A 23,016-nucleotide genomic window follows, 5' to 3' on the forward strand; every position below is an offset into this window, starting at 1 on the left:
TCCAGGGAGGAAGGGGTGAGGGGAGAGGGAGGAGAAGGTCTCTCCTGCCTCCAAATCCGCCCTCCCCGCCCCCCTCACAATTCACACATACATACACACTCAGGGCTTCATTCTCCGTGCCAGAGGAGGTGGGGGGGGGGGGGGGAGGCGAAGGAGGGGAGGAGGGAGCTGAAATGCAACCTATTCATGTTCCCGCGATGTAACACCCCTCATTTTCCATGCTGGGTAAAGACAAAAACCCTTTACAACCTGTTTCTGGAACTTGTCAGCAGCTGCCAAGAGGAGCATGTTAATTAAACGTCGGCAAAGATGGAAGCTGGAGGCCCCGGCTCTAATTGGACAGTTTGCTTCACCGGATTGAAAAACATTGTGACAAAGGAGGAGGTGCGCGGCGGCGCGGCAGGGGTGCGGCGTGGCGAGGAGGGGAGCGGCGGCTTTGATTTGCGCGGAGCCCGGCCGCAGCCGCCCGCCCCCGGCCGCGCCGCCCAGCCCAGCGGCACGCCCACCAGCGCCTGGGAGGGGCGAGGGCCCGGGAGACCCTCCCAAAGCCTGCCCCGAGGGTCCCGCGGGCGGTCCGCGAACGGCGTGACACCCCACCGAGCACCAGGCTTTGGGGCTCTGGGGCGGGCCCCTTCCCGCCCCCCCCCCCCCGCCCCTTTACCTGACCTGGGTCCCGGGGACCGTGTAGCAAGGGCATTGAGGGCAGGGGTCGGGCGGTCGCTTCAGGCCTGTGGAGGCTGCCCTGGACGCCCCTGCCCAGGCTCCAGAGAGGGAGACACCTGTGTCTACGCCCCCTAGTTGCCCAAACTAGCTCTGTGTCACGTGATCAGGACGAGGTCTTATAAAAAGGTTGGCGACTGACTTCGAGGCTTGTCCTAGAACCAACCCCCCACCCCCCGGCCCTGCACTGTAGAACCTGGCGTTTCCAGCAGGGCTGTGGGGGTTCCCAGAGACTGTTGCCCCGTCTGTGTTTGCAACCCTAGGTTTCCCTCGGTCTTGACTCACAAATGATAACAGCAGCCATGTATTGATGCTAATTGTGTGCCCAGAGCCATGCTGAGTGCCTCATGTGTTCTCTGTTATTTATCCTACCAGCCACCCTGAGAGAAAGCTTGGATCACACCCATCTCGCAGGTGGCGAGACTGAGGCCCCAGAGAGGCTAAGTAACCCTTCCAAGGTCGCAAGAGTTATTAAATGTGGTGCTAGGATGAGACTGGGGCCCAGGTCCCTCTGATTCCAATATCTCAACCTGGGCTCCCATGTTCCCTGCCCTCCAGCTCCTGGTGCAGCCAGATGAAGGTCTTTGGGACAGTCAGAGCAAAGAGTGGGGCTCCTAAGGGGAGAAAACACTTCTCGGGGCCTCCAGGCTGAGGGCCCTGGAGTATGGGGGTGCAGCAGGCTGGGAGGTCACTTGTGGGGGTAGCCCTAGGCGTATTCCCCACCCACACAGGCCTCACTCGCACCTCCTGGGGTACAGGTGGTTAGCTAACAAGCACAGAGCCCCATCTTCTGTCCCCTCTGCCTCGGCCCCAGATTTGCACCCCCCGCACCCCACCGTCATCCTAAGCTGCTGCCAAGGGAGGGGGCTCCATCTGGGGTGGGAGGCCAGGCCAAGGCCTGCGAGAGGCAGGAACAAGTATGGGAAAAGGAGCCATTGTGGCTGAGCCTCGGGGATTAAGAGCTACAAAGTGGCTGTGGAGGGCTGAGGCCATTGACAGGAGCCCCCGGGAGCGGAGTTCCCAGGGGGGGGGTAGTCGGAGCAGCCTGTGCTGAGGCTGCCTGCTGGGCCTAATCCCCTGGGAGCGGGGCGGCAGGAGGAACCCCAGAAACATAGCTGCAGTGGAGAGAGGGCTGTCCTTGCTGACGTCCTGCATGGTCCTGGAGGCTCACAGTGGTCTCTCTGAGGAAGAAGGACAGGTGATGGGCAGGTGTGGCCGTGGGGTGTGAGTATCCACGCACGCCCCTCACGCGGGGGGTGTGTCTTCATGGGACCCTAAAGATAGGTGACCCAGTGTGTGTCTGAAGTTTAGGGCATACCTTGAGGGGACTGGGGCCTGAGGGCAGCAAGTGGGCGACTCGAGGTCCCTGGCTGAGTGAGGCATGGAGAGGAAGGAGGCAGAGCCCTCACCAGCAGGCCCAAGTGGGTGCTAAGTGTGTGTGTGTGTGTGTGTGTGTGTGTGTGCGCACCATCAAGCGGGGTGCTTGAGAAAGGCCCTTCAGAGGCGGCTGGAGGGGCTCTGCAAATTGTAATCAGATTAAGGGGGCCAATCACTTAGGGCTCTTGAAAAGGCCACACGGTTTCTAATCAGCCCTGAGCGCCTGGGCCCACAAAGCCAGGGAGGAGCTCGGCGGGAGCCACCCGCTGGGGGGCCTCGGGGGTGGGGGCCGCTTTCTTCCCTCTCTGTCTCTCATAATTATGTCAATTTGCTAGCCAAATTGTTTGCTCGAGTGGACCAGGGGCTTGTGCCCCATTCATGTGGTAATGTGGGAACCCGCAGGCCTCCTGGCTGGGAAAATAGGAGGAACCAGGACCCTTCTCCCAGGAGCAGACAGGCCTGGGGGTGTGTGAGGCACCCAGGCCTTGGGAACACTTCCGCCACCAGTGTGGCGCTTTTTTCATGAATTCCAGAAACTTCCAGCTTGGGGTGTGCTCTGGGATGTCCTTTTGGGTCTGTCAAAATGAAGGATGGGGAAGGAGGCGGGGACCCCAGAGGGAACAGAAGTGGCCTCCAGGTTCCTTCGGGGTGAAGGTGGGCAGCTCTCTGTCCTTGTGCCTGGTCCCTGGTGGGCTAGGCTGAGTCTTGAGCGGGTTGAGAGCTGCATGGGATCCCGGAGGTGTCAGAGATGGGGTCCTGAAGGAGGAAGTCACAGCACGCACAGATGGGGATGTGCAGAGACTGGGAGAAAGTTCTTACCAGTTCACTGGGCCTCTATACAGGTGCCAGCCACTGTGAACCTACTTTGTCCACAGCGGCTCCTTGAAGCCAGGGAGGGAGGCACTGACAAAGAAACTGAGGCTCAGAGAAGCTAAGTGACTTACCCAAAGTCACACAGCTAATAGGTGAGGAACAGAAGCTTGAACTCAGCTCTGTCTGATCCCTTGGCCCCTTCTGCCTCGTTCCCACCACGGGAGTTCAGGCCTTCCTTTAAGGGAGCAAACAGGAACCAGCGGTCCACTTGGTTCTGTATGGACCCTTGGCATCGGCACACCAAGGAGCTGTGGGCACAGAAGGGTCAGGCAGTGGGCTCGTTGCCTAGAAGCCCTCGTGGACGTTAGAACAGCTGCTGTCACCAGTCCAGACACAGGTAGCCCGCCCTGTTCCGAGCCCACACCGAGCTGCCTTCCCCCTGCCCTCTGGGCTCCCCTCACCTCCCCAGACCCTCCTGCTGCATGTGAGGACCCCTCCCATCTCCCCTGGGCATGACACTGCAGTGCCTCTGTTTCTCAGCACCCTGCTGGACCCACCAGGCTTGTCAGTGTCCCGCTGAATGTAAGGAGCGCCCCACCCCCCACCCCTGAGCTGTTCTCACAGGGCTGCTGCCCAAACCCTCCACCCCTCCCCCACTCTTCTATCCAGGGCTGTTAGGACCTGCCCTGTGGGAAGCTGGCTGGAGGGCAGGGTGACATTGGCGGTTGGGGCAGGGACAGAGATGGGGGAGGGTCTGCGGCCACAGCTCAGCACCTCTCACCCCACTAAGAGGAAGGAGGAAAGGCCAGGGGCCATGTTTATCACCGTATGGGATGATGGCCAGAAACTCCTCCTAGAGCAGATAGACTCCAACGGGCAGCTACCCCTTGGTGCCCATCGGGCCAGGTGCCGGGAGGCGGCGGGGGGGGGGGCAGGGAGGCCCCCGTTCTATGAACCACGGGCTCCAGCACAGCCTCCACACCACAGCCCTGCCAGGGAGGGAAGCCCAAGACCACGGAGACAGTAGCTGGTCAGGACAGGACAGGACTAACAGCAAGCACAAAGCACCTACTCTGTGCCAGGCGCAGTTCTAGGCACCTGGCGTGTATGAATTCGTTCCCACAGCTGGTACGATGTGGCGGGGCCAGAACTCAAACCCAGGCTGTTCCCCCCAGCCCTCCGGAGCAAGGCTGACACTGTTACATCTGTAACGACTCCTACGCCCCCTTGGAGAACTCTCTGGGTGTCCCTGCTCTATAGAACCTTCCTGGAGGCCATTTCACCCCCTGCGTACCTCCCATAGAGCACGTATCATAGTTGCATACGCATCAGGTGCCTAGATGGCACATCCCAGTAGGATACAACGTCCTCGTGGACGGGACATTTGTTTCTGTCTCCCCCAGGGCATAACGGAGGGCTTGGCACAGACAAAGGATCAGGCAGAGTCTTATCTTTTGAGGGGTTAGAACCCATACTCGGTAAACATTTCACAATTGCCCAGCAAGCCCGTATGTGTGGTTTGCTGTCTACAGCTCTAAACAGGCATATATGTGTATAAGTGGGTGTGCTAATATGTAGTATACAAGAAAGGCTACACGTTCAAATGCATCTTTATAGTTTTTTTAAATTAAAAACATTGAGCGTTTATGCACGTAACTAAAAGCACACGAGAGAAGCATCCCTCTAAACGCTTGATGGAAGAAGGTACGGACACCGAAAACACAAAGGGATGAGTCAGATCCATCTACTCACCTCTCCCCTCAAGCCACCCCCCTGTTGGCCTCGCACGGCCCTTCTCCTGTCCCTGAAATTTCCCAGCTTGTGTTACTGGGCACCAAGATGCACAGGTCACACGTCCCAAAAGCCGTCGTGAGGAGCAGCACACCGGATACAGGTTCCAGTCTCTCTGGTTGGCTGTTAAGCACCGACTGTGATGACAGGTCACCCAGGTGATCCTTGGGCACACGGGGAACCGCCTCCGGAAGGTGGATGATGCACGTGTGTGTGCGCGCGTGTGTTTGGGCACTTACGCACGTGGGTGCTGGTGAAGAGCTGCTTGGTTAAGGAGCAGTTCCTGAGAGACGTTCCTGAGAGGTGCCGCTGAGGGGCCCAGCAGGCAGAGCTGGAGCGAATGCCAACCAGCAGCCCCCATCCCCTTGGCCAAGGGGAGGGAAGGACGAGGAACCCCTTGTAAATCTTGCGTGGAGGACGCAGACCCGGTCCCCTAGAGTGTGAGGCGGGGAGGCTGCTGGGAAGAACTTTTGCTTCTCACTTGATCCAACCCTGTGCCAACACTTCATCTTCTTAAAAGCTAATCATCTTTCTAAAAGAAAGCTTTTAAGAATTTGGCAATGTGGGGGCGCCTGGGCAGCTCAGTGGGTTAAAGCGTCCGACTTCCGCTCAGGTCACGATCTCGTGGTTGGTGGGTTCGAGCCCCGCGTCGGGCTCTGTGCTGACAGCTCAGAGCCTGGAGCCTGCTTGGGATTCTGTGTCTCCCTCTCTCTCTGTTCCTCCCCTGTTCACGCTCTCTCTTTCTCTCTCTCTCTCAAAAATAAACCTTAAAAAAATTTTTTTAATAAAAAGAAATTGGAAATTTTGGTCTCATCCTTCCCAAAATAAATCTAGACTCCTTTGAAGGGTGGATGAGCCCCCCACCCCCCGCCACCGCCACAAGGCCTCCCTGTGCCCCAGCGAGAATCGCCTCCCTGCCTCTCAGAGCCCCTGAACCGGTCAGTCCTGGAAGCCTGTCACTGACCCAGCACAGAGGGGTCAGAACTCAACCTAAGCATCAGAGCAAAGAGTAACTCACCTAGAATGGAGGGCACGATGCTGGCCCCCAGAGCCCCTAGAAGTGCCCAGAGCAGAGGGCTGGGTCGGGAGAGCCCCAGGGCACCCGGAGTGAGTGCCCCCACCTTTCCCCTCACCTCTTCTTCCTCTCCTCTATGCTCTCTTTACATCTCTCTCTGGCTCTCTCTGCCCACGTGGATCTTGCTCTCTTTCTCTCTCTCCATTTCCCTCTGCTCCTCTCTTTCTGTCTCTCTCTGGCTGTCTCTGTCTCTCGCTGTCTCTGTCCTTCTCCATCTCTCCACCCCCCACTCACCCTCTCTGGAGGGTGCTCAGCGGGATCATGCCAAGCCCAAAGGGAAGGTCAGGGCACCGTGCGGGGACCAGTACGGACAGCCATTAACCTGTCACTTCGCCTCCAGCCAGGAAAACAGCAGGGCCCAGGAAAGGTGAGGGATCGCAGTCACTGGACATGAGGCATCTCGGCCAAGGCTGACAACGGAAAGCAGGAACCACGCGATCAGAGGGCTGCAGACGTGCTCCGGGGCACCAAGGACAGCTGGAATGGGTTTCTGGACAGCAGCAGGCCTGCATCACAGCCCAGTTTTGACTTCAGGGCAAGGAGAAATGTCTGCATGGGGAGAACCTGGGCAGGTGGCCACAGCCCTGGGAGCGGAGGGTGGAGATCTCCGTGAGGCTGAAAGCAAAGGTCTCAAACCCACCAGCCCGCGGGCCATGTAGGCCACCCCTCTCCACCTTCCGGTAGTGGCTTTAAAATATAAATCTGCATTTTTAAAGTGGCACATTTCATATTGAAAAACATGTCTGAGTCTTCTCTTGAGGACCTGGCAACTCTGGTCTGTGACCAAGCAGCAGTGGCCCTGGCGGACTGTCAGACGCTCCCCTGTCCTGCTGGCTCCTCCTCCGTGAACCTGGATGCCTCCTTACAGTTACCCGCCAGGTCTCTGTAAGCTCACAAGTATGCGGCCTCTGACAGCAGAGACATTCTCTGAGCAGGAGTAGAGGCCCACGTGCAACCCCTAACTTATCTTGTGACGTTGAGCAAGGGGTCCCTGCTCTCTGGGCCACAGCTTTTCCATCTGTGAAATGGGAGGTTGGATGAGCCCAGCAGTACGACTCAGAAAGACTTACCGTTAGGAGCGTCTGATGAAAGATACCGACCCTCTGCCTAGAGAAACGGACCTGTGCATAGAATTGGCTGTGATTTGAGAGGATCGCATTGCCTCTCCCCCTGGGGGCCGTGGATCCCAGGCTGGGAACCCCTGCCGAGCACCGAGGTCCCTTCCGCCTCTGCCTTAGCCAAGCGAGTCCAGGCCGACCCGCCCGCCCCGGCCCCGATTGGCCAGGCCACCCCTTCTCTGGGTGAGCCAGGACTCTCCCCCCTCCCCAGCCAGGCTGGCAGCTGCCCATCCATATGCAGGAGGGGTCCGGGCTGTTGCTGGATTAGCATAACGCACTCCGGGAGGTAAAGGCCCACCAGGCGGCCCCTGCGTGCAGCACCCGCCTTTGTCCCGGCCTCAGGACCGGGTAGGATGGCCCAGGCAGCTCTACACTTTTGACTGCCAGATGAAAGGGGGCGACATAAAGAGGCTGCCTGGGCCGAGCATGGGGGCGCATTGTGTCCCTCCAGACAGAGTTACAGACGTCTGTGAACCGTCAATTACAGCTGAATAAAGACGTATGCTCAGTCCAGACGCGCCTCCTTTCAGCTGGGGAGGTGTTTCCAGGCTGGGCCTGGAATGTCTTTGGCAACCTAATTTGGCAATTGTGACTCTATAAGCGGCCCGGAGAGGATGGGAACAAGCTGGGCTGGCCTGACCCAGCTCTGGGAGGTGTCCTGGAATGTGGGGTGGGGGTGGGAAGAATGGAGCAACTCACCTCCCTTCCCTTCTCCTCCAGGCCAGGCCAGATCCTGGGGGTGGGGGCAATCTAGGAGCCATACAGTCCCTCTGTATCAGCCAGGCTCCCTTCCCAGGCCTTTGATGGTGCCAAGGTGGCCCACCCTGGCAGGAACTGGCCAGGATTAGGGTTCACTGGTCCTTTCTCTCGTTGGGCTACTATGATGTGTTGTTGAGGAGACAGCACTGAGAGAGCCCGAGGTTCAAGTCCCAGGGCCACCAGTGATGCTGAACCCATTCCCTGACATTGCTGAGCTCCCGGACCAACCTGGGAACCACCCCCCCACCCCACCCCCAACCCCGCTCAGCCCTCCTGCTGCATTTGTTTAAGCTCTGTCCCATTGGCTGGCTGGCTGTTGGTTCCTTGCCGCCAAAAACAATCCAGCTTGACTCCATAGGACAGGCCACATTCCTGGTCTTGCACTTTCAGAGTGACAAAGGGGTTGTGCTGCTCAGAGCCACCTTGAGGAGGGGGGTGACATAGCCACGGTGGGGCGTGAGGACCTGGACAGAGCATTGATTCTGGGCTCAGTGAGCTGGGCTGCCCCTTCTCCTGAGGGGTGGCCCCTGAGGTGCCCTTGCCCCAGTAAACCTCATCCCCAGGGGGCTCGTGTAGCAAAGGCATTTCCTGAGGACCCCCATGCTCCCTGGGACCCCTGTCCTGAAACCTGCCCAGCAGGACCAGGCCACGGACCTTTTGGCCACCGTGTGTCATGCCCTGAGCAAAAGCTAGTAAGCCACCTCTTACTTAGAGTGGTAAGAGCAGAAACGGCCCTAAAAACGACCCTTCTGCTTACTGAGCACCTATTGGGCACCTGACCCGAGACTAGGTGTGTTCATGCACAGATACCTGAAAAAGCCTGGCTGAGAGGTGGCCCCCCTCGGTGGCAGGGGACAAGCACAGCTGTTCAGTGCGATCCTTGCCCTGTCACTTCCCGGCTGGCAGACTTTAGGAAGCCAAGTTGCCTTCAGTGCCTGAGTTTATAGACCTGCCAACGTTCAGGACACATCCTAGCACAGCACCTGGCCAGTGGGGTCTGACTTCCGAGCTCCTGTGCCCTCTATTTCCCACGGTCCTGCATGGTGTGGAGGCTGCTTCCTGCTGAGCTGCTGGCCTGTGGGAGGCGCTGGCCCAGGATGGATGAGCCCAGTTCCCTTGGCTCTCCCCACCTTCCCACCCCCACTCCTCAGTCTCTCGTTCCTGACAGTGGCCGAAGCATCTGTGACTTGCGGATTGGCCCAAGCCAGGCCTGTGTGCACGTGAGCACATGTCGTGCACCGGTGTGTGTGTGTGTGTGTGCACGCACGTGCTGTGGACACCTGTGGCTGGAGCAGGTGCCTTGAACCACTCTGATGCTCTGCAAGGGCTAGACAGATGTGGGCCCACGGTGAAGCCTGGATTGCGGGGTGAGTCCCAACATGTGACCAGCTACGCAAGAGGCCAAGGAAGTTGGAGTATCGCTCGGGAAGGATCGGGAACTGCAGACCTGCACCACATTCACCCCCGGAGCCCCCAGCGGACAGGCCTTCAGTGGCGCACCTCCTGTAAGAGTGGGGACCCACTGGTGTGGGCGTGGAGATCCAAGAGAACTGGTACCAACTGATGGGGTGGGTGACATTTGTCTGAGTCTGTAAGTGTGTGCCAGATCAGCGAGGGCATTTAAGATCATTCATATTTGGGGCACCTGGGTGACGCAGCCGGTTAGGCGTCCGACTCTGGATTTCGGCTCAGGTCGTGATCTTACGGTTCATGGGTTCCAGCTCCACGTCAGGCTCGCTCTCCCTCTCTCTCTGCTTCTCCCCCGCTTGCACACGCACAGGCTCTCTCTCAAAATAAGTAAATAAAACTTTAAAAAAAGAGATCACTTGTATTTAATTTTTTTTGAATAGCTAATAACCTTTTCACCTAGTACAAAAGTAAAAAGGTTTTCAGCGACAAGTGTCCTTCACGTCCTTGTCCCACATCTGCCCCGTTCTCACTTCTCCCCAAAAAGATCAAAGCCATTCTTCATTTCTTATGTATCCTTCCTGAGTTTCCTTTTTTTTTTTAAGTTTTATTTATTATTTATTTTTGAGAAAGAGAGGGAGAGTGCAAGCAGGGGGAGGGGGGAGAGACAGCAAGAGAGAGAATCTCAAGCAGGCTCTGCACTGTCAGCACAGAGCCCCATGTGGGACTCAAACTCACAAACCATAAGATCACGACCTGAGCCAAAATCAAGAATCAGATGCTTAACTGACTGAGCCACCCAGGCGCCCCCTTCCAGAGTTTCTTTATACATAAATAAGCCCATACATACAAACCTGCATTCTTATTTCCTCCTGATTTTACTCAGCTTCATAGTATTCCATTAACCAGTCCTCTCTTGAGGCTCCATTGGTCCTGTTTCAACCTTTCACTTTTACAAATGTTGCTACAACAAATAACCTTGCACATAAAGTCAGTTCTCACAACAGTGCGTGTATCTGTGAGCTGAATTCTCCGAAGGGGGATTGTTGGACTAAAGCTTATATGCAATTTGTCATTTCACCATATCTTGCCAGATTGTCCTCCATGGGGCAGGTGCCACGGCCTACCCACACGGCATGGCTTCTTGGATCTTAACCAGGATGGGCCACTGACTGTTCAGATGCACACATCTTGGCTTGGCCGATGGTACATGAGCCTTTCAGCCTCCCCAGCTTCCCATCCCAGCACCGGTGCAGGAATCTTGCACAACCACACAGGCCACCCCCGTTCACGCTCGGTGTCTGTTCTCACTTTCTCTCCCGCCTCTTCCTGTGGAATAGTTACTAAGGCCGGAGCTTCCCTGCCCCCAACCACCACCCCCACACATACACAAATCGGTTCTGCAAAATAAAGGAAGTAGTCTGCCCACATTGACTCATTCAGCAAATCCATGAGTGCCTTCTAGGGGCCTGGCATCCTGCTACGTGCCGGAGACATGGTAGGCAATCTTGGCCAGACTCCTTATCCTCTGAACGCCAGGGTCCTCCTGAGTAAGGTGAGGGGTACAGACACAGGAGGTACCAAATCCCCCACTAGCTCTAATGATGACATATCACCCCCAAATCACATTGTTAGTCTGTGTATATGTCAAAGGGAGGAAAGGCTTGGAGAACACCTCTGTGAGCTGATAAATGCTAGCACTTGTTTGCAAGGATGGTTTAAAGGCAATCAACCCAAAGAGCCCTTTGCAAGCTGGTGACGAATTGCGTGTGTGTGTGTGAGTGTGTGTGTGTGTGTGTGTGCCCGTGTGTTCAGTGAGGTGTCCTGTGACCTCCTGCCCCCACCCCCATGGAAGAGTAAAACAAGCCTGGGTTTGGCATCAGCCTGTCCTTGTTTGAAACCCAATAGGCCCACTCACCGATTTTGTGACTGTGCACCTGCATTTGCCCCTTTGTAGAAATGAGGCGCCTTCACATTTCCCTTTCTGTGAATGTTGAATGAGATCCTAGAACTTAGCTTGCCGGGCAAGTAGGAAGGGCTCACCAAATGTGACCTGCTAGGAAGCAGGTTCCGAGAGCCAACGGTGGGGCTCCCGTGCCAGGGTCAGGCTCCATGGCAGACCTGCTGGGTGCCCCCCAGCCAAGGCCACCGGCGAGTGTGGTGGAGCCGGCCCGGGCTCTCCGCGGCGTCTGGACGGGCCGGGAGGCAGCCGGGACGAGAGACAGCTGGGAAGGTTGAATTGCTCGGTGGCTAGGGAGCACCTCCCTCCCCCGCCAGCGATCTGCATTTCAATGTGAGAAGGGAGGAAAGTAGGAAACTGCTCAAAGGGGTTACAATGATTAATCATTTAAAAAGCAAGATCTTAATTACAGGCCGCAATTTTTGCTATTTAAGGAGTCCATTAGTTGCCAGAAAGAAGAAGCAGAAATTATCACAGGTTATTCTCCCCCTAACGTGGAGAGGGGGTGGGGCGGCGGGGGAGAATCAGCTGCCGCTCCAAGCTGGGGTTGGGGGGGTTGGGGGGCAGGGTCCCACCCGGGAGGAGGCCTGGCCAGGAGCCCCAGGGGCCTGCCTACCATCAGGGAGCAGAGGGAGAAAGATGCTTGTCAGAGACCTGGGCCATGGCGCTGGGAGGTGGTGCGGGGGCAAGGACAGCTGCCCCTCTCTCCCCAGCTCTGGTGGGCTGGATATGCCACCTGTGGGTGCCCCTGGAGGCCTCCTCCGGGGCGGGGCAGCTGGCGGCCAGCCCCTCCCCCACCCCGGTGACCACCCCCCCCCCCCCACCGCCCCGGACCCCACCCTGCTCAGGAAGTGGGGTTAATTGCCAGGCCCTCCCCTCTGACCCCTCTGTGGGTTTTAGTCTTGTCTGGTCTCTGAGCCCCCAGGGCGTACAAAGAGGACCGGGTGTGTGTGTGGGGGGGGGGGGGGGGCAGTGCTAGGAGTCAAATTAAAATAACTGAGCCTCTTTAGCGGATTAATTACTATCCTTAGGGGCTGAAAGACCCAGAGATCAAGTCCCCACCCCTGCCCAGTGGCCTCGAGGCTGCCGCCAGACTTCTTTCTCACCCTGGTCACCTAGAAGCCTGGGCACACTCCTCCCCTCTGAGGGAGGCACTGCTGTCTTTGTCCCAGGTCCCGATCTGGGCTCCAGGCCTCCTCCCCGAGCCCTGGCTGGCAGCTCCCGAATCCCAGAAAACAGCCCCAGCGGACGGAGGGCTCCACCAGAGCGGGACCAGCTGCAGGAATCCAGAACCCAAATCCAGACGGTAGAGAGTGCCTGGTGCTCAAGTGCCTTCAAAATTGGTAACTCAGGTGAGTCACAAATGGGAAGCGTCAGCCGGAACCAGGCCCCAGACTATCCTTACTCCTATGATGCCATATGTTTAAAACAAGCTTGCAAGCAAGTCGCAAAGTTGACCAGCCTACCCAGAGGAAAGGTTTATTCCCTGCCAAGTCGGTTTGGTATTAGGAGTAAAAGAAATGAAATCATTTCTATAAACAGTCCCTCCTGCCAGCCTGATTAAGTGCCTGTGTGTGTGTGTGTGTGTGTGTGTCCATCAACCTCATCTGTTCTAACATTTAGGCCCCCAGAGGGCAGGCTGCTAAATCGGATTGAATGATAATTCCAGGGATTTCTGAGGCTGGGGGGTAGTGGGGGGAGGGAGACCCACGCCACAGATTCACAATACGGTTTGAATTCAAAATAAGCAAACTGAGTGGTGGTGACTCTACCCTGGCTCCTGGCTCCTCCTCCTCCTTAGACACTGCCCCCACCCCGTAGGGAGGAGAGCTTTTCCTTTAATCAGCAGGTTCCCTGCCTCCAGGGGGAGAGTGCACAGCCCCTCCCCCATCTTCTCCTGGCCCCCCCCCCCCCATTTCAATGCCGATTAATTGCAGTTAGGCACCCAAAACAGTCTGGACCACATTCTTTCTTTTCCTTTAATTTTTTTTAACGTTTATTTATTTTTGAGAGAGAGCAAGAGAGACAGCACAAGTTGGGGGGAAACATAGAGAGAGGGAGATACAGAATCCAAAGCAGGTTCCAGGCTCTGAGCTGTCAGCACAGAGCCTGACGCTGGGCTCGACCCATGAGATCATGACCTGAGCCGAAGTCGGATGCTTAACAGACTGAGCCACCCAGATGCCCCAGGACCACATTATTTCTGATGCTGGTGCTTGTCACGGGGCTGCCTCGAAGCCACAGTAATCAGCAGCTTTTAGCTCGTCACTCTCCTGACACTCTTCACTTAGACCAGGCAACGGCAAATGTGATGGAAATAAGAACTTTTTTTTTTTTTTTTTAATTTTTAAAAAAAAAATTTTTTTTTTAACGTTTATTTATTTTTGAGACAGAGAGAGACAGAGCATGAACGGGGGAGGGGCAGAGAGAGAGGGAGACACAGAATCGGAAGCAGGCTCCAGGCTCTGAGCCATCAGCCCAGAGCCTGATGCGGGGCTCGAACTCACGGACCGTGAGATCGTGACCTGAGCTGAAGTTGGCCGATTAACCGACTGAGCCACCCAGGCGCCCCGGAAATAAGAACTTTATTTTCTGTTTTGTTCTTTCCAAGAACGGGAGTTGGAGGCCTGGGAGGAGGGCCTGGCATCTGGAAGCCACCTCTGCGAGTGATGCAAGATCGGGGTTCATAGCCTAGGGCCTGGCGGGGACACCTCCGCACCCAAGTCACCACTCAGCAACCTCGTGGGCCCTGCCCACCTCAGAGACCCGCGGAATGTCCGTGCCTGGAAAAGTTGTCTAACCTCAGGGAATCCTGGAGGGCATCCGGGACTAGGCCCCATCCCGGGTGCTGGCCCAGAAGAGCCCATGTGAAAATTAGGAAAGGGTACTCCCCCTGAGCAAATGCAGTTCTAGCAGGGCAAACAGCTTAGAGATTGGGTACAGGCCGGATTTTCACACCCCTGACCTCTGGGTGTTCAGGAGAAACCCTGCAACAAGCAGATTGTATCTTCCGCATGGGGAAACTGATGCCCCCTGTTCTAGGGCGTCCAGCTGCCAGGGGCCCAAACCCATTGTCTTATATCTCCTAGGTTGACCCCCTGGGGAGCTGCCAACCCATCCTCACAAAGACTTGGGGGGGTGGGGCATCAGGACCCCAGCTCTAGGAAAAGAAGCGGGTGACCCCGACGGCCCAGCAATCTGGGGAGCTCCAGACCCTTTACAAGGGGGCAGAGGAGCCAGAGAGGGGCAGGTCGCTTTTATTAACACTGAACACTGTTTTCCGTCTGTGTGAAGTTTTGTCACTGTTGAAGCACATTCACCTCCAGGATTTTGTCTGAGCCTCTCAACTGAACCAGGAAGCGGGGAGCCAGGGCCCGAGTGCGGAGTCCCCGCTAGAGATGCGGCCCAGAAGCTCGGAGAATGGGACTCACGCATCTCCTACCAGACGAAGCCGAGGCTGAGGCTAGATCCTGGAGCCCGTTGAGCTGGGACACAGTCCCCGATCAGACCGGGGACCTGGTGCCCTTCTGTGGGGAGAGAAACCCCCCAGATGCCCCGCCTACCCATGCAAATCCTGGCGGCTCCTTCATTTAATGCCTGCAACTTACATCGCCCCCGAGGCACCGCACATGATAGAAGACTGAGACTCATCCCCTAGCAGGAAAGTGCCTACCTGGCCACCCTGGACCTCGGTTTCTCCACCTGTGGAATGGGCTTAATAACAGCATGTATTGTTATTAGTAATCACATCCAAAGGGTCACCATGAAGACACATTGAGGAGCTGTGTGTGACGTATTTGGCACAGTACCTAGTGTACAGGAAACGGTCACTCCGCTCAATCACTCATTTATTTTTTTTTAATTTTTTATTATTTATTTTTGAGACAGAGAGAGACAGAGCATGAATGGGGGAGGGTCTGAGAGAGAGGGAGACACAGAATCTGAAACGGGCTCCAGGCTCTGAGCTGTCAGCACAGAGCCCGAGGCTGGGCTCGAACTCACGGACCGTGAGATCATGACCTGAGCCGAAGTCGGACGCTTAACCGACTGAGCCACCCAGGCGCCCCATCTCAATCACTCATTTAAATGGTAGCGATTTGTGTTGTGGGCCTAGGCCCAGGGATGCTGCTGGGATGAGGCGCATAGGCTCCGCCCCTCCAGAAGCTTTGTGTCCACGGAGGCAGAGACAGCCACATTGTGTGACAGTGCTGGGAGGCAAGGCCCATATAATGGGGAGCTTCGGAGGGGCTGCTGACTCAGCCAAGGGGACCATGGAAGCCTGCAGGCTCAGGAGCAGTCTAGGCAGAGGAGGAGGGACTGTGTTCCACCAGAAGAAAGGGGGGGTGCAAGGCCAGTCCACTCGCTTGGGGCAAGAGGAGGGAGGAGGGAGGGAGGAGGGGGAGGAGGAGGCCAGCTCCCAAGAAGCTTGTGTGAGCCCCACAGGGGAGCCTGGCCTTCAGGCACTGGAGACATGGGCACCATTGAGCTCAGGGAATGGGAAGGTAGGACAGAGAAGTGCCACCGAGAGTTGGGACAGTCCCAAGGCGCGAGGAGATGGGGGTGGAGATAAGCCAGGTTAGCAGAACGCCCAGCACTGGGGGGCAGGAAGTCTGGGAGCTACCAGCATAGGGAGGTAAGGTGTTAGGGACAAGGGTCCTCTCTTTTCGTTCAAATGGAGGTGCCACAGGGGCTGGCTCTGGTGCTGCAGGGACACCCCCACCCCCCACCCCGTGAGCACTGCCTCTGGGCCTGAGCCCCTGTCCTGGGAAGGAGTGTCCTCCAGCCTCCCGACAGCAATCTTCTAGACTCTGAGCCCTCTTGGGCTGGTGACCCAGTGTGGGACAACAAGGGGATCCCCTGGCGGCCCTCTCTGAATCCTCTCCTCTAAGTGCCAAAAGGTCTGATTGCTTATATTCTGCTCTGTGAACTCATGAAAGTCCCTTCGTCTATCTGGGCCTCAGTTTCCTCATCTGTGAAGTGAATCAGTTTCCTTCTGCCTCTCAATTTCTGGTGTTTACACCCATTTAGTCTGGGTGCTCAGCAGGCCAGCAGTGGGGGCTCCCTGCTGCCTTGATCCGTTAATGGCCCACACCCAGGGGGGGCTGCGACCTACAAATGCAGGGATGGGCAAGAACCTGGTTACTTACTGACCAAGTACCACCCCAAACCTGCTGTTTGGCCCCAAACTGGCTCAGCCAGGGTCAGGCCCTCTTTAGGGCAGGCAAGAGGCCCAAGCTTAGTGTCTTTCCTCAGCTGGGGGGGTAGCTCCTGTTATCCCACATGGGACAGGCCTCCTTCTGCTCCAAGGGACATCAGGGGTTGGGGACGTCTCTGGCTGGCTGCCTCCCTCCTTCCCCGATTCATCCCTACAGCTGTGTCTGCACTCCCACCTCTGCCCTGGGCTTTTGTTAGTGATGAATTTGTGTGACATCTCAGAGGGAGGGCTCCCGGGTGGGCGGTGGGCGGTCAGATGGGAGGGGGAGGTGCTCCAGGCCCTACCCCCATTCTCCCCTGACGCTCCTCTGCCCTCATTTGCAGGGCCTGAGTGAGCAGGACAGAGTCCCAGAGATGAAATGATGGCAGCATCCGGGGTAGGAGCGAGATGTATGGCGGGGCCACGGGACAGAGGACTGTCTGGTATAATACAGAGGCCACTATGGGGCTTCGAGCAACCTCTCTCGGAGTCGGTGACCGATGAGTCCTGAGCCGGAGGGAGTTGAAACAAATGATCCTAACAGATCACACGCACGAATGGTCGGAGTGGGTGCGGCCCTGGGTTGAATCTACACTCTCCCACTTCCTAGCTGTGTGACCTTGCACAAGTCACTGGACTTCTCAATGTTTCGGCTCTCTGGTGCCTAATAGAAGGAAACAGTGATACCTATTCTAAAGGGTTCCTATCATGGAATAAAGTACCTAGCATAGCACCTACCATCCAGTAGGTGCTCAGTAAATGGTGCTGAGAGTATTGTTGTTCTCACGGACAGGTGGTCCATAGTACCTTAGTGCACTGGGTCTTGTGACTGTGGGCAAACTGCATCCCCTGTCTGAGCCATCTGCGGAATGAAAGGCTTGATGGAGGAAGCCCAAGGCCTCCTGGCACGAGCTTTATGGTTTGTGGGCACTCTGGGTTGATGGGGGGGTGCTGTGCTCACTGCATCATTTGTATGGGCTTCGAGTCCTGGGCCCCCGGAGAGGCTTCGACAACGTGGGAGGGGAGGAAGAGGGAGAGATGAGATGAGGTGGGGTGGGGGGGGGGGGTAGGGGAGAGTTAGGGGAAGGATGGGAAAGGGAAGGGGAGGGAAAAGAGAAGAAGAAAGGGATGAGAAGCAGGAGGAAGGAAAGAAAGATGGGGGAGTGGAAGGGAAGGCGGAGGAGGGGGGGGGCAGGGCAGGGGAGGGAGGGAGGAGAGGGGAGGAGGCAGAATGAGAGGGAAGACCCACCCAGCTGGGCTGCTGCGGTCTCTGCAGGGGAGAGCAGCCTGGAGTTAGCTGGCTCCCAGCGATCCCTGAAGGACTTCAGGCTTGTTGCAGATGGGGCCAGGTGGCTCCCCTTTGAGGGCTGATGTCCAGAGCCTGACCCTGGAACCAGGGATGACCTTCTGGGTTCCAGGAATGGAGCCCTAGACCTTGGGTCACTGCCTCCCCCGACCCAGAGTTACACAGTTTGGGTGAGAACCATTGGCCGATAGGTGAACCATTTCCTCCACGAGCACGTCCAGGCAGCTCCCTCTGGCCCAGGTGAGGGGCAGGCAGCGAGACAAGGGCAAAGAGCTTTTTTGTCTCTTTCCTGGAAGGGCCAGAACTTCCCCCACTCGGTGAAGGTGGCCACTCCCAGGGGATCGCTGGGGCTGGGTTGTCTGGGCAGATAGGGGGTCATAGCAGCCAGCCCTGGAGCAGCCTCTGGGACCTTGGCCGTGTAGTTCATCCCTGGTTGGCATTCCTGCTCTCTTTCCTGAAGAACAGTTAGAAGCACAGTCTAAGGAGTCAGACATCCATGGCCTTGAATTCCACTTATGAGCTGTGAGACCTTGAGAAAGTTGCTTCTCTCAGCCTTAGTTTTCTAGAGGAAGGGTAACAGGGGAAGCAGAACACTGTGATGTGGGGACAGGGCTCGACAGACCGGTGTGGAAAGGCTAAGGAGGTGAGGGAGGCAGTGGTAAAGATTTCCTTCCTTCCTTCCTTCCTTCCTTCCTTCCTTCCTTCCTTCCTTCCTTCTCTTCCTTTCTCCATTCATGGTAGTGACAAGGGAGCGTGAGGCAGGCTGAGCGCAAAGTACAGGTTATCAGCATGCCCCGCCCCCAGGTGGGATATGTGTGATATTCTTTGGACACTCCTGGCCGCCCAAGAACAGGAGAAAGGGAAGAAAGCAGATGGCTGACTGATAGAGATCAGTCCTGCAGGACAGGAATCTCCGTCAGTTTACGGATAACTTAGTAAACTGCAAGAAAAAGACAATTTTATCCATAGTCTAATCTCCAGAAACCTATAGACTCCGTTTCCTGGAGCCCTAATAATCACCCTCATCAAGATGGAAGGGGGTTTAAGTGCTTGCCATGGCGATGTGGGAAACAAAGGCAAATGAAGAATTAAATTCCTTTACTGCCTACAGCCCAGTGACGAGTCCTTGAAACAGGCAGAGTGACCTCCCTCTAGGAGCTCAGCTGCCTCGATGATGACACTTTGTTAGGGACAAAAGGGAATCTTGGCTTAACATTATCCTGACCCCCCAGGATCCTGTGAATCTCCTTAAACACATAAAAATTCCTTTGGAAACTTCCTTTATCTCTACCCCCACCCAAGATACATGTTGGCAATCGGACTCCGGGCTTATGGCCCCCTGATATACATCTGAAGGGTCTCTTGACTGAGGTTTTACCAACCAGTAATAAATGACGTTTTCTTAACGGCCGCTAGCCCCTCAAGGTCCTGGAAATCTTAGTTCCAAAATTCCTTAGAGACTTACGCTGTCCTGAATCCCTTTCCAACCTGAAGGTATATAACTAGACACTCTTCACAACCCACCAGACAGCTCTCTGCCCACGGGTCCTGTCCCGTGCTTTAATAAAATCACCCTTTTTGCACCAAAGATGTCTTCAAGAATTCTTTCTTGGCCGTCGGCTCTGAACCCCACCATCACCCCAAAACCCCATCAGTAGGAGCAAGGAGGACCCTGCAGCCCATCTCCCCTTACTTTCAGCTGCCTCTTCAGGTGGCCTCTGCTCTGTCCACCCTAAGCTGCCTGTATGCCAGCAATGCCCCCCCCCCACACCCCCAAATGCTATGCAACAGGTGAGTGGAGCACAGGGCATCTTCCTGGAGTCCCCTGGCCCCAGCGTTTAGCACCTGTTTTGTGTGTCCAGGGATGAGCAATGGAAGAGTAGTGAGCAGGTGGCCTGTGTGAATGGCCCCGTCCCGGGAAGAGGGGGCGGGCAGAGGAGCTGATGTGAGCTAGAGAAGCAGGCCTTGGGCTCAGAAGTAGGTCTGGGTCTCCGGCTGCCTTCATGAGGAGCCTGGGAAACCCTCTCCCTGCCAGGCCACAGGCAGGGGTGGGAAGTCAGGGCCCGCAGTGGCTTTGTACCCTACACAATTGCAGCCACTCTTCTGGATAAAGGGGCAGACAAAGGGGCCTTCGGAAGTGGCCACGCTGCTCAGCACCCGGGGAGGCCCCAGGAAGCCAGCTCTCCCTGCCGCCCACCCAGGCATCCTCCCAACACGCCCCCACCGGCCCCACCATGGGGGGCCAGCTGGGCCCCAGCCACCCACAGCCTGGCAGCTGTGCCGGAGACTGATAAAAGCTGAGGGAACCTGCCCCCCCCCCCCACCCTTCAGAGGGCCTGGAAAGTACCGGAAGAGCGCCCCAGGGGTGGGGTGGGGGAAATGCTGCTTTCTCACTTTCCAGGACAGCAAGGACAGCAATGAGATGGTGGCTGATGAGAAAGGCCTTCAGGCCCCCCCGGTGAGCGATGGGCCTCCTGAGGGGCCGCTGGTTTGCAAACAGGGCGCAGCTCCAGGAGGCCTGGACAGAGCTCCTGTTCTGAACCATCCCCACCACGGGCCACTCATATCCACAAGCCCCACGTCCTTCACCAGCTGAGCTGTCAGAGGGCAAACTCCCCTGGGGGCCCAGTATCGGGGAAAACACTCCAGAAGGGCCCGGACTGGGGAGTCAGCAGGCCTGGGCTGGGCAGCTCCAGCTAGGTGATCCCAGCAGGGCCCTCACAGCCCCCTGGGCCTCGGTTTCTTCATCTCCAAACAGGGCTTGAATAGAAACAGTGCTTGCAGGGGCGTGCACTGCGTGAGGCGGTAGGCATCGGCCCCGACACATAGGCTATGCTCTGTAAATGGCATTTTGTGTATTTCTTAGGCCCTTATTTGAGTGTTCCAAATTAGTTGTGTCCGAAAGTCGTGCTGAGACAAAGGCTTCCAGCAGTCTTAGTAAAAGTGATGGGCTGGGGTGTGATGGGCACTGAGGGCTCCTTCCACAGTACCACAGTATCCACTTTTTCAAAGGAACTTTTTTTTTTTTTTTTTGGAATTCCTTTGGACTTACAGAAGAGTTGCAGATAGTACAGAGTTCCGGTGTACCCTTTACTCAGATTCCCCAAACATTAACATCCTCTATAACCATGGCTCATTTGTCAAAATCAACGAGGTAATGTTTGTATGATACAGTCAGCCCCCTTATCCGTGGGGGTCCATTCCAAGACCCCCAGTGGATGCTTGAATCCACGGATGGGTTGAACCTATACATGCTATGTTTTTTCCTATACATACATGCCTATGAGAAATTTTAATCTATAAACCGGGCACGGTAAGAGATTAACAGCAATCGCTAATAATAACCTAGAACAATTAAAGCAATCCACTGTAATAAAAGTTATGTGAATGTGGTCTGTCTCTCTCCAGATATCTTACTGTGCTATACTCACCCTTCTTCTCTGATAATGTGAGATGATACAGGGATACAGAAGAAGGGAGGTGAGTGGCGTAGGCGCTGTGACGTAGCGTTAGGCTACTGCTGACCTTCGGACGATGTGTCGGAGAGAGGATCGTCTGCTCGGGACCAAGGTTGACCTCCAGTAACTGAAACGGTGACCACTGCTAAGGGGCCGAGACGGTACCGTGAACTAAACGCCAGATGTATTTGGATTTCACCAGTGTTTCCAGTCATGTCCTTTGTTCCAGGGTCCAGTCGGGGTGCCATGTTGCCTTCAGCCACCTGATTTTTAATGGCTGAAAGAACAGAAGTGTCATTCTTCATTAGCTTCACGGACTCCCCAAAGGCAGAGCTCTCAAAAGAGCTGTGTCCTCTGTGGGCCCAGGATCCACACCAGCCATCCTGTGGAAGCAACGAGCCTCCCCCACCAGGAAGTGGGTTTGCTACGCTCATTAGCGCACAGGGGAGCAGAACTCTGGATTAGCGAAGGACTTTGGTGGCTTCTTGCTGGCTTGGAAGTCCACAGGGAGAATTTCAGAGCTGTGCTGGACCACACAGATGGAAGCTGTGTCCCTGCTGCTTGGTGCAGACACACACCCTCAGGCCTACGACAGGACTTCCTACAGTTCAGAGGGTGGTTCCGCATCCAGATGTCCTTCTGGCTACCCCCAGGCACTTGAATGAGAATCAGTAGTCCCTGCCCATTCCTTAAGCCCACACCTGCGATTCCTCCCTCAGAGCCGGGTCGTGGGGCCCGACCGTGGGCACCTCTGAATCACAGCCCACCCTGGGAGCCGGGACTTGGCCGGACCCCCAAGAGCAGCGGAGGGAAGGCCCTGGTGGCTCGGGTGAGGAAGGGACAATACCCCCTTTTTCCGGCAGCTGGCAGAGCCTTCCAGGCCCTGAGCTTCTGAATGCCTATTGGAGCCAGACACTGGACTCTGTTCCCCAGGCAGCCCCATGCCAGGCCTATCACCGCCCAGAGAGAAGGAGCCTTTCTTCCCTGTTGGCCAAAGCCAAGGCTCCCAAAAGAGCATCAGCGACAGAGAAGTGGGGGGGGGGGGGGGGGGGGGGGGAAGGGAAACAGGTTTCCCACCACCCTCGCCCAGCCTCCCCTTGGGAACCTCGGAGCTGGAAAGAGAAGTGTGTCACCCCCTTTGTGGGTCAAGTCTGCGCCCTCCTGACTCCGACACTACAGGATTCCCAGCCCCGCTTGGCCCTCTGCCTCCGTACCTCCCTACCTACTCACCGAATGCTCTGAAGACCTTTCACGGGCTCGGCCTGCTGGCCCGGGGAAGGCACACGCGCCGAAGCCTGTGGAGAGCCGTGTTCAGGTGGAGGGAGAGCCAGAGACCCAAAGATGAACGCTCACAAGCAAGCACACGGCAGGAAACAGTTGTTGGAGCCTCATGGTGGGCGCTGGGATGGGGGCCTGATCACCTCATTCATCCTTACACAAGACACCGCAGACACACAAATATACACACCGAGAGACATAAACAGACACGCGTACACATTGCAAAAGCGAAAACAGATACCTCACAGACAGACAAAGACAAACACCACAGACCCACAAAGATAAACGCGCCAAGGGTGTCCTATGGGACCCAACCTGGGGGCAGGCGAGTACCCCACCCACAGAGAATTGAAAAACAATAATAAAACCCACCTTCAGATTTTTTTTTTTTTTTTATCATCATCGTGCACCACTAACTCTTTAGGCAGGTCAGTGATAAGACACTCTTCCCCCTCCCAAAATTATTTTGTTGATTCTAACCCGCTGGGGTTTCTTTTCATATTTTTTTCATATTGTTTTCACTTCATTCGTTCATCTCATTGTGGTAAAACAGAGATACCATAAACTTTACCGTATTAACCATTTTTTGGGTATTTTTTTACTGAGGATATTTTAACCGTTTTAAAGCGTACAATTCAGTGACATTAAGCACATCCACACTGTTGTGTAACCACCACCACCACCACCTATTTCCAGAACTTTTTCAGCGTCCCAAACAGAAACTCGGTACCTCTTCAACAATAACACCCATTCCTCCTTG

The sequence above is a fragment of the Panthera pardus genome, unplaced genomic scaffold, assembly GCF_024362965.1.
Source record: "Panthera pardus isolate Hobbes unplaced genomic scaffold, ASM2436296v1 HiC_scaffold_23, whole genome shotgun sequence".
NCBI classification, from domain to species: Eukaryota; Metazoa; Chordata; class Mammalia; order Carnivora; family Felidae; genus Panthera; species Panthera pardus.